The following is a 12333-nucleotide window of genomic DNA, read 5'->3' as shown; positions in this document are numbered from 1 at the left end:
ACCAGGCTCAACGACGCGCACCTTGGCATGGCCCCAGGGGACTTGGGTGACCTCTTTGGGCCTGATTTTTTGTCATCTGAAAAACAGGCCTAAAATGACGCTTGCTGCACGCGGCTGCCGTGAGGTGTCAATGAACGAGTCCCCAGCACCCAGCACCCAGCACCCAGCACCGTTCCGGGCACGGCACAGGGCGCGGCAAGAGCGCGAGTGCTTGGGTGTTAGCGCAAGGTCACAGGTGCGCCAGGAGCACCGGCTCTGGGCCCCGCCTTGTGCCCTCTGTCACTGCGACCCTTGCACCTGGGTGTCCCCTACCTGTCACTATGAATGCGAACCAAGCACCTGGCCCCGCTGTGGTCCCTCCCGAGACCCCTCTGTCTGGGCTGCCAAGGGGCTTCCTGCAGAGGCAGCGAGACCCTCATGGCTCGCCCCCCCACCCCCCACAGCCCCCTTCCAGGGACGCCAGCCCTCTCCAGTGGGCTGAGGATTTGACACTGTCCCGTTGAATCTTCACCAGGAGCCTTGGAGGTAAATGATGGAAACGGAGACTCAGAGAGGTTGAGGCACTTGCACAGGGCCACACAGCACTGAGTGGCTCAGCTGGGACTCAAATGAGCAGAGCCCTGGAGTTTAACCTTTAGTCATCTTTTGTCCTGACCTGGCACACGGGCCCTCCAGGCCCTCCTAGCCCGACTCCCGGACAGGCTTCTGAACTGACCCCAGGCCCTCCTCCTGCCCCTGCGGTCACTCCGTCCTCCAGGACACCATCAGGTTCTGCTGCTTCCTGTCTCCACACACACTGCTCTCAGGGCTGATGGCCTCCACCCTACAGATGCCCACACGCAGCCCGAGGTCCCAGAACACAGAGGGGTAGCGGGGACTTCAGGGCTTCGTCATCTTAGAGCCTCGTTTGTTGCTGGGTGTGGTGGTGGCACACGCCTGTGACCCAGCAACTCGGGAGGCTGAGGCAGGAGGATTGCAGGTTCAAGGCCCGTCTCAGCAACTTAGTGAGGCCCTGTCTTAACAATTAAAATAAAATAAAAAGTCCTGGGGACAAGGCTCCGTGGTAGAACAGCCCTAGGTTCAACCGAGGGCCAAAAACAAAACAAAACAAAACAAGCAAAGTTTGTCAAAGTGTGTCCAGTGACCGGGACTCTGCGAGCCTCCCTCAGCAGGCGTTCCTTGTCCAGAGCCTCGGGGACCCCCACACCCACTACCCTCCAGAGCTCCTGGGATCAGCAACCTGATTTATTTATGTTCACTCTGATGTCGCCCAAATGCCCTTATCTATGGGCGAGGCCCCCTCCACTGGCGAGGCCCCAGGGGACTTGGGTGGCCTCTGTGGGCCTGGGAACTCTGGTTGGCATCTCCAGGGACCTGCGGGCCGGGCTCCTGGGGAAGCAGCCCAGTCCCCCCACCCCTGCCTGGGCCTGTGAGTCCTGCTCATCTGCGGCCCCTGGGGACCCCCGCTTCCTGGAAGCCTTTTTGGATCCCTTCAGCTGGACAGAGTCTCAGTCTCTCCCGCGTGGGGACCTTCACGCGGGGTTCTCTGGGGCAGGTGTGTGGCTCCGTGCACGTCAGAGCCTGATACAGTCGGAGTCCCCGTGCCAGCTCCTGTGATCGGGTCACCTTGGACTCAGCTTCTCTGAGTGCCACATGGGACTGTGTCCTCGAGAGTGGGACCGGCTTGCAGGGGTCCACACGCCGCTCAGCAGAGGGCACACGCGCGGTAGGCATCGGAGGTGGCAGCGCCTGCCGCGACTCCTGTTCTAGGGGGACCGACCCTCACCTGCCTGCGGAGGCCCCATGTTGCGGCTAAAAGCAGGATTAAGGACTTGGCACCTCTGCTTCCATTCCGCGTCCGTCTTCCTCTTCCCGGTCACCTTGGGTGCCAGGAACAAGGTCGGATCCGATGAGAAAGCTGGCGACGAGCGGAAGCCACTCCCCACACCACCGCGGGTCCCTTATCAGGGACAGATTCCCGCCTGACCAACGCTGAGGCGTGATGGACAGAGGACACTGATGGAGATCCCCCCACTTCCCTTTCTGTAAAACCTCCTGGAAGGTGGGGGCCGGGGGGGACGGGTGCTGTCTTCCGGGAGCAGCTGAAGCCAGAATTAAAGAGGCCGTCGGTGTAGACAGTGAACCGGGTCAGGTGGGTCAGGCAGGCCAGCTCGGGTCTGGGGAGTGGGAGAGGGCTGCCGTGCCGATGGCCTCAGAGCTGTCCTTACCAAGATGACCTGCCCTGCTCCAACCTGTGGGAAGGTAGCTCTCCCAGGGACTGTCCCTCCTGCAGGGAGCTGTGATCCTGCCCCTCCTGCCCAGATCCCCCCTGGCCTCTCCCACCTCTGCTTCCCACCTCGGCCACCCCCTGGGCATCTGCGGGGCCTGGTCACACACGCAGGAAGGAGGACAGCCGGGAAGAGGGCAGGGGACAGAGGAAGCCCAGGACACACAAAGGCAGAACCCGCTCACGTCCTGGGGCAGCGGGATGCCAGCCGTGGCCTTCTCCCTCCCCGGGGGTCGCTGTCACCCCCTTTTAAATAAACCTGCTTCATGTGCCGCCTCCGCGTGCGGCTCCAATGTCCACTTCAACCTGCGGGGGACAGGACTGTCACCCAGAGCCAGCGGTGTCCCAGCTGCGCTGGTTTAAGTTGCTTTTCTGGTTGTCACCCTCGCGTTGTTCTGTTTGGTTCTTGTGGCTGGACCTGGCGTCTGGGGTCCCCAGAGTCAGGCCTCTGGCCCAGGCCTCCCCACAGCGTCACCACCCCCTGCAGGGTGCCAGCATCTGCTGGTGAGATTGGCTGCCGTCCTTCCCAGACATCTCAGGGCCTTAGACGTCAACTTGAAGACAGGTGCCTGGGGTCCCCGTGACCCTGCGGTCAGGCAGGACGGTCAGGCGAGACGTGGGTAGGCAGTGAGGGCGGCCACCAAGACCTTCCAGCCACCAAGACCCTTTGACCCACAGAAGGGGGGAAGGGAGGGCGATGAGAGAGTGCCACGCTCCGGACCAGAGGGCGCCAGCCACCAGACGGGCTACCAAGTCACCCTCCAGGCGGCCAGTCACCACACAGCGGACCCCGCAGCCTTAGCACTCTTCTGATTCCTCGGTGGCGTGACTATCCAGCAATGTCCCCACCGGCAGCCACAAGCCTCTAGACCAGCTTCCGAGGCGCCCCTCTCAGGACGCCCCTCTCCCTCCCTGGGGCTCATCTCCTCCCTTCGCACTCGAGCAGCTCTTACTCCTTCTCCCCGACTCTCCGCTGTCCTTGGACTCCAGACGTCAAGTTTGTGACACAAGGACCAGGAAAGGGGTCACGGGGTTCTGCTGCCGTGGCCTGCCGTGGGGCTCAGAGTAACAGAAACAGGCCTCGCCCGCCGCGGTCCCACCCTAGGTGGCTTCACCGGGAGGCTGAGGCTGGGTGATCCCAAGGTTGAGGCCAGCCTCCGCCACCGAGAGAGGCCCCAGGTCAAAAGAAAAAGTTCAAAAGCACTCAGGCTGGAGCTGAGTGGTGAGCGCTCCTGGGCACAAACCCCTGAACACACACACTCACACGCTCTCACACACGCACACACACTCACACTCACACGCACACACACGCACACACACGCACACACACTCACATTTACAGACACACACACACTCACACGCACACACACTCACACGCGCACACACTCATACACACAGACACACACACACACTCACACTCTCACACACTCACACGCACACACACTCACACGCACTCACACACACACACTCTCACACACTCACACACTCACACACGCACACATACTCACACACACACGCACTCACACTCACACACTCTCACACTCACACGCACTCACACGCACACACTCACAGACGCACACACACATTCACACGCACACACAACACACGCACACACACTCACACACACGCACACTCACACGCACACTCACACAACGCACACACATATTCACACTCACACACTCACACACGCACGCACACTCACACCCACTCACACACCCACACACTCACACACACACCCACACACTCACACACATGCACACACTCACACACACACTCACAACACACACGCTCACACACGCACACTCACACACGCACACACATATTCACACTCACACACTCACAACACACATGCACACACACACTCACACCCCCACACACACACACTCACACACACACACGACACCTGTTGGAAGGCAGCCGATCCTGACCCCACCTGAATCTCTCCTCTGGGTCCCCCACTGTGGCCTGGGAGACGCTCTGACTTGTGGCTGGGGAATGGGGGGTCCTTGTCCTGAGCCAGGTTCCAGGTGGCTGAGCCGGGAGGCTGGGAGCCCCCGTGTGAGAGCAGAGCGGCCCAGACCGCCCCCTGTCCCTGCAGCGCCAGGCCTGGGTCCAGGTCTCCCCGGCAACGCCCTGAGCCACGCCCCCACCCTGCCCTCTGGGAGCTCAGGTCCTTCCTCCGGGCCGCCAGCCTGGTGGGACTCTGGCCGTGGTGGCTTGACGCCTGGCTCATGGTCTCATTTGTCCTCCATTCATCAGCGGCCAGGCCCGGCCAGGGCAGCAGAGAGTTTCGAGGGCCTCCTCTCCTCGCTCCTGGCCCGCGGGCCGCGCTGTGTGCTGAGGAGATGGGAGGATGAGTCCCCTGTCCCCGAGCCCGTGTGACCCAACACTGGCCTTCTCCTTCTCCCGGGCATGCTCGTGCCACTTCCACAGGGACCTTTCACGACACTGGGGACTGGCTCAGACCTCCGCGCGGGCACCGCTTCTGGCTTCTTGCCCACCCGCCTCCCCGTCCCCTCTGCAGGCTCTACTGGGTGACAGGTGACACACACGGGCCCAGCAGCGAAATCCCCGCCTCTTCACCAGTGCGACTGGCAACCTCCTCTGCGCGGGGCCTGGGACGGTCACTCAGCGGCCAGTGCTGGTGTCCACCTGGCTGGCAGGGGGCAGCTGGGCACCTCCGGTAGGTGGAGCTGGGCCTTGCAGACGGCTTCAGGTGGCCCTGGGTGTTAGGTGGAGAACGGCCACCCTCCCGCCCCGGGGGACACCCTGCAATGAACCGACAAGGACGCAACAGAGAAAAGACACCCACACTTACCACTGCACCTGGGGTCACAGGGGCCACCAACCCAGGGTGCCCTCTTGGCGGGAGGGTGGAGGGGTGGACGCGATGCCGAAGGAGACTGTGATCCGGGGAGAAGGAGGAAGCAGGGGACGGAAATCAACTTGTAAATGACTTCCTTTGGAACGTGAAGGTGCCTGAGAGACAGACATTGTCTTGTGACAAAAGTCCGCCCAGGTGTGACTGCGGTCCTCGTTCCTGTCTCCTGTGAGGGATAATGAGGTTCCAGGGAGGGGGGCTGCTGGGTTCTCTTTGGGGGGCTCCAGCGAGGCCATGAGGGAAGAGCAGGGCCCTCCCGTGGCCACCAGAGGGGGACAGGGAGGGGAGGGGCAGCTCACAGGGACCCTGAGCCTGAGACTGACCTGCTCTGCCGAGGGGCCACCCTCTGAGCCACCACAGGGCAAGGGCTGAGGTGGGGCCTGGCACCGTGGGGGGGGGAGGGAAGCGGGGATGGCAGGGGGAGGGTTGGAGCCAGACCACACCCTGACGGGGCCTTGGCCAACCACAGGTGGCCACCCGAGTGGTGGTGGCTCTCCAGTCTGCCCAAGTTGGGGTGAGCGCTGGACTTTCACGCCCTGGGTCCGTCAGTCCCGGCCTCCCCGGCTTTGTTCAGCTGATGCCCACCTGATGGCAGGGCCAAGGAGAAGCCAAGTCCTTTGCGCCTTTGGTTGTGGCGGTTGTTCTGGGGACTGACCCCGGGGGCCCCTTGCCACTGAGCCGCATCCCCAGCCCTGTTTATTTATTTATTTTATTTTTTTAAAGAGAGAGTGAGAGAGAGAGAGAAAGAGAGAGAAAATTTTAATGTTTATTTTTTTTTTAGTTTTCGGTGGACACAACATCTCTGTTTGTATGTGGTGCTGGGGATCGAACCCGGGCCGCACGCACGCCAGGGAGCGCGCTACCGCTTGAGCCACATCCCCAGCCCCCTGTTAATTTTTTGAGACAGGGTCTCCCTGAATTAATTACTGAGGCTGGCCTTGAACTTGTGTTCCTCCTGCCTCAACCTCCTGAACGGCTGGGGTCTCAGGGGTGCACCAGCCGCTGCTCCCTGCCGAAGCCCTTCCTTCTGGGGTCCCTGGGGCGTGTCATGGACCTTACTGTGGAGGCTCCTGTCCTCTCCTCTAGTCTGGTCCCAGCACCCTGGGTGCCCGGTCTGCTTCTCCTGCCCGCTCCACTCCAGGCCCTGCTGCCGTTGGCTGAGCTCTCGCCGCTGGACCCAACCTGGCACCTGACGTGACCACTAAGTTGCCTGGGGACATCTCCATCTTGCCTCTGGGACACTCTGACCCCAGGAAACCCTTCTCCGGAGCAAGGACGCAGACCGGCTCCTCCTCAGGCAGCCCGGGAGGGTGCACTATGGAGAGAGGCGAAGCAGCGGACGGGGCAGAGCCGTTGTACTCAGGGGCCTTCCGTGATTCTGGGGACGGGAGGGCGTGGAGGAGTTAAGGGGGCACTTGGACCCAGACCTCCTGGCGTCCTGGCCCTGACACCCGCAGGCTGCACGACCCTGGGAGTTACCTGTGTGCCTCAGTTTCCTGACCGCAGCGGGGGACCTGCTAAAGGCACGTGGGTCGGACAACCCTCCGCGGCTCTCTGCGCGCCCAGCCGCCGGCTAGCTGCTGGTGCGTGGTGACTGCCCCCAGGTGTGGGCCTTGACGGTGGCGCCAGGGAGCCTCGCGGGAGACGCTTGTTTCTGGAATCACCTCATTTAATGGGAGCTGACCCAGAAGACGGGCAGCGGAAGGACTTGTCCTCTGTCAGAGAACGGCTGGGGACCTGCCAGGCAGACCAGACGGACTCCCAGGTGACCAGGGGACGGGGGGGGGGGGGGGGACAGCACCAAGGACAGCGCCTGTCACCGCAGTGACCTTTTCCCTCTAAAGGGTGATGAACCATTAAACCCCGAATGTCCACTGCTGGCCCCTCGCACGCCCCAGGCCCCAGGATGCTGGGTCATCGAGGCCTTGTTGTCCCAGGAGCCACAGGGGACCGTGCACCCCGAGTCTGCCCCGCTCCTGCTGTGCTCGGGTGGGACTAGGGGACGCTGCCCGTTTCCTGCCGGTGGTTGTGTCCCCCAGGACTTGCCGGGCTCTGGAGTCCGGGTCGGTGGTCCTCTGAGGATGAGGCTGTGGGTCGCAGGGGCGAGCAGATGGCACCTCCGTCCTGTGTCCACCAGGGACAAAATGTCCACATCTGGAACCTCCCCAGGACACCACGCGTGACCTTCAGGTCCTGGATGAGTCCTTGAACCCCGGGCCTGTCTGCTCTCGCCATTGTCCCTCTGTCATCCACCCCTCGAAGCCCCGCCCACCGGCTCCGGTCACCATGGAGCTGGGACCGAGTCTGCCTTTCTCACAGATGTGACCGCAGCATTCTGTCCCTGTCCCCATGTGTTATTGCCTGGGCTCTCGTTCCCTGGAGGGTCTGCTTTACAGAGCTTGGGGAGTGATCCGGCTAGACCCCTCCACCGGTGACCGTCCCTCTGGTCTCCACCAAGGACCTGGCGAGGCAGGGGCACAGGGAGAAGGCAGCTGGGCCTTGCTTCCAACCTGCAGCGCCGGTTCACCCCGGAAGGCGCTTGGGTGGCTGGGAGCAGGTGACGTTCTTTGAGCCCCAGGATAACAAGAGGTGGAGCCCAGGTCTTGGGGCCCGAGGAGCGGGGACGACCTCTCAGTCACCGCTGACCACTGACTCTGTGCCAAGGGCAGGTCTGACCCGCACCACGTGGCGGGCAGGATTCTCACGAGGAGCTGGTGCCAGGGAGGTCCCAGCATTCCTTCTCACTTTTGAGACCAGGTCTCCCTGTTCCCAGGCTGTCCTTGAACTCCTGGGACCAAGGATCCTCCTGCCCCAGCCTCCCAGGAGCCGAGGCTGCAGGCGGGCATGGCCTCGCCGGTGCCCACGTTCCCGCCGCGCACATGAGAAGTGGCGAATCCGAGCCTCGTGTCACATCTGTCTGACTTCACGGGGGATAGCAATGACGTTGTGGGGAGGGGCTCCCAGAGTGGAGTTCTGACCCTGGCCCTGGCCCTGCCCCTGAGCTGCAGGGTGGACGGAGGCCTATCTATCTAGGTTTCCGTTTGACCACAGAAGGTTTGGAGGGGGCTCCCTCCGAATCTCCTCCAGCTTTAGGACTAGAATAGACCCCGGGGCTGGGCTCAACCCACGCGGGCAAGCCCAGCTTCAGGCACCAAAGGAGCAGGCGGCGGGCAGCGTAGTGAGGAAGGCTGCTGCCCAGGGCCTGCCCCGCACACCCTGGCCGCTCCCCCCGCCCCCGCACCGCCCAGGTGCCTGGCGTCCCATCCTTCCCCGACAATGCCACAGCGAGTCCCTGGTGGAAATGCAGGACTTCTGTGACGACGTCCTTCTGAGAGGAAGGCACTTTCGTCCTGGGCATGTCGAAGGTGGCTTGCGCTGCAGTGCTCCAGGTCGCTGTCCTGCAGGCAGAGCTGGCTGGCCAGGCCGGCTGGGAGCAGAGGGTCCATCATTGGCAGGCGGAGGGAGGGCGGCTGGGGTGCGAGCTGCCGTGTGCCCCACCTGGGGCTCTGGCTCCCGGACCTGGGCTTGAAGCCTGGCAGCTGGGTGACCTTTTGGGGCGCACCCTGACTTCACCCTCCTGGATCCAGGCCCCTCATTTCCTGGGACTCTGCGGCGCAGGCTGTTGGAGTCTCCTTCCGGAAGACGTGGGATGCAGCCCAGCTCCGCCAAGTGGGCACGTGCCCAGGAGCGGCCCAGAGGCGGGTGTGGGAGAGCGCCCCGCCTCTCCGGCTCCCCCTGCAGCCACCTCTGCCGCCCCCCCTCCCCGTCAGCGGCCTGTCTGGGGCTGACAGCTGACGGGCAGGGAGCTGTCATCCTTCTTCCGCCCAACGTCACCACCACGTCCCCCTCCCCGGCCCCTCCTGGCTCTGGATGTTTGTGGCGCTCCTCCTGATGGGCGGGGGGAGTCCTCTGCACCATCTGGACCCAAGGACACCGAGGACAGCCAGGCACCTGTCTCCCCGGCTGGGCTGGGCAGGTAGGCGACGTGGGCAGCCCTGGCACGGGATGGTGCCTGGTGCCCGTGGCGACGCCATTTCTGTCCTCAGGGGCCCTGCGTGAGGGGGTCAAGGTGAGCACGCCATCCTGGGTCCCCGCCAGAGATGAGCTGCGCCACACGGGCAAAACGGGGTGCCCCCGCATGAAGACGGGGCTCGGCTGACGGCGTCACATGCAGAGCAGCACTGAGGTCCCTCCTGGCCCAGGGAGCCCCCGCAGGCTCCTCTGACCCCCGGCGCGTCCTCGCCCTCTGCTGCCCCCTCCCGCTCACTGCCCCTCAGTTGAGGGGACACCTCAGGCATGTCCCTGCTCGCCTCGTTCTGTGGCCTCCTTCGGGTATCTTTATTGTCACGAGCAGCACCTCTGTCCCTGAGCGCCCAGGGGACACAGCCGCCCTCCCCTCACTCTGCCTTTGTCCGAGCCCCTCCCTCGCCCCTGGCTCACCTAGGCGCACAGTGAGGGTCTTCACAGTGTGGTTTTGATTCCTGCTGCAACCGCTGCACTCAGCATGGCGCCTGCACATAGTAGGTGCTCAGGAAATGTCTTCCGCTGAGTGAAAGGGCTGTAAACGAATACGCTCTGGGTGAGGCCGATTGTTCAGGCTCCCAGGCTCCTAACAACAGGTTCTCCAGGTCTTTGGAGGGTGCCAAAGGCACCCCGGGGACCTGCAGCTGTCCTCGAACTGCCCAAAAAGAGGAAGGGGTCCAGCTGCCCCTGGGGTTGAATCCACTCAGCTCACGTTTAACAGGTGAAGTTTGTTCTGTGACAATTTGTCCCACAAACATTTGTTGAGCTCTGCTCTGGCTGAACGTGTCCCCTTCAGGATTCACAGGCCGAGACTGAGTGGCCAGTAGATGGTCCTGAGAGGTGGGCTTGGGAGAGGTGACCAGGCCCCTGAAAGTGGGATGGGACCTCTGTGGGGGTTCCGGGCCGCCTGCACTCGCCTTCCCATCGGGGGTGGACTCCGCTACCCCCAGGACAACAGGGCACCAAGGCGCCATGGTGGAAGCTGGGGCAGCCCCCACCCACTCCCCACCCTGCCAGCCTCCGGGACTGTGGGAAACAAGTTTCTGTTCTTCATTAAGTTTCCCTCCCAGACGCTTTGTTATAGCGGCACACGTGCACTGAGACAGGCTGCTGTCCCATGCAGGGTCCCACGCTGGGAGTCAGGACGTTGCGGCTGGGAGACACACGCCTGCTCCAGCTCACGATGGCTTAGGGAGCCACCGAGCGTTGCAGAGTGGGGTCCTCGGACACCTGCAGGTGAGACGCCGACTCCCGGGCGGATGGTCCGATGCTCTGCTGTGCCTCCTCGGGCTGCTTCCTCCCCACCCTGCTCCATCTGGGACAGGAGACCTCCGTGTGGGAACACACCGGGACTTCTCTGGCTTCCACACTTCCTGGGGGGAACCCAGGGACGCAGAGAGGTTGGGTGCTCCTGATCTCGCGGAGGCGAGGACACAGAGGGACAGCCGAGCCCTGGGGTCCACTGAGGACACGCAGAGTCCCTGGCTTGGAGACGGAGCCTCCTGGGGCTCCCACGTGGGGAGGGCTGGGCTCGCAGGCAAGGAGCTGCTGTCCCTCCAGGGGCAAAGCCGGGCAGAGAGCCAACTTGTGGGGAAGAGCCTCACAGCTCCTGGAGCCAGGAGGGGACAGGGAGGGGGACGCGGGGGAGGAGGGTGACAGCTTCCCATCCGTCAGCCATCAGCCTCGACAGGCTGCTGAAAGGAAGGGGAGGGAGCAGGGGCGGCTGCCAGGAGGCCCGGGAGGCGGGGGCATCTTCAGGCGCCAGCCTCGGCCTCTCCTAAGAACTGGGCCTGGGGGCTGGGGTGGGCTGGATCCCCCTCTTCCGGAAGAAGAGCCCCCCTCAGCTGGTGTGGGAGGGTCCTGGGGGGGGGAATCTGGCTCGGGAGGGAGGAAGACTGGGCAAAGCCAGGAAGGAAGGCCTTGGAGAAGGTGGCAACTGTGGGCCCAGAGCTTCCCACCAAGGAAGAAAAGCAGGAAGGATCTAAGTCAGACACCAGGAAGACTATCCCGGCAGGGCCAGTTGTCCAACAGTGAACTGTTGGAAGAGAGGGCGGAAAGGTTCGTGGAGGTCGTATTTGGGATTTGTGATCATCCGGTGAGCGCTGACCCCTCACAAAGTCACTCCTTCTTCTTCTTTGCTTTACAGGACACCTGTGCTGGGCCCTGAGCCCAGGGATAAAGAAGAGGACGTCTCTGTTCTCGAGGAGGCTCAAGACAAGGTGTGTCCTCAGCTACAGACAGACACAGCCAAAGTCACCCCAGAGGGACCAACAGGAGTTACAACAGAGAGAGGCGACTTGGGACCAGGCGGTCACAGAAGGCCCCATGTAGGAGATGGGATCTGAGCTGGGCCTCAGGATACTCAGGGAAGGTGACAGTGGGGACAAAGAGGTCAGTGGGGACAGGCCCAGGCAGCAGTGCATCACCTGGCACAGGCACAGGTCTGGGCCAAAGTGGGAGACCCGGGTTCCTGTCATGTGCCTCTGCCTGCCAATGACCAGTCACGTGGCCCCACCTGCCAATCAGCATGTTCCATTCTCCTGGCTACGCTACTGGCTCCAGAAGGTCATGTGATCCAAACTGGGCCAATGAGAATCAGCCATGGGACTTTGGCCGGCATCGCCCCGCCCCTCCGTCCTTCACCCTCTGCACACAGCCTGGGAGGCCCAGGTGCTGGCCGGGCACGGGAGAGGTGGCTCGGCCCCAGCCCTGGCTGTGCCTGAGTGGGCTAGGGCATTCCCTGCCCCTCGCCAGGCCTCAGCGAGAATTAGGGGGTCAAGTAGGTGACCTGCAAGGTCCCGTGGCTCCTGCTCTGGGAAGATGACACCGTGGCCTCTGTCCTCTGAGGTGTCTGAGCACACGGTCATGACCACAGTGACCATCTTCAGCCTCTGGGCGCCCCCTGTGCCCACTCCCCTCCATCCCGACAGGCCCCGGGGACATGGCCAGGGACGTGGCCCGGGTTTGCCACCATCCCGAGGCCCCGCCTGCCCGCCCCTCCCCCTGGGTGGGAGGCTCAGAGAGGGTGACTGCCTGTCCATCAGTGGCACAGCGCTGCTCCGGTCCTGGACGGAAGGCGGCGGGTCGCTGTCCCCGGCATCTCCCGCCTGCGCGACACTCGGGAAGTTCATTATTTCCCTCG

The sequence above is a fragment of the Callospermophilus lateralis genome, chromosome 7 (genome assembly GCF_048772815.1).
Source record: "Callospermophilus lateralis isolate mCalLat2 chromosome 7, mCalLat2.hap1, whole genome shotgun sequence".
Lineage (NCBI taxonomy): Eukaryota > Metazoa > Chordata > Mammalia > Rodentia > Sciuridae > Callospermophilus > Callospermophilus lateralis.
The sequence above is the reverse complement of the archived record's forward strand: the minus strand, read 5'-3'. Positions refer to the sequence as shown.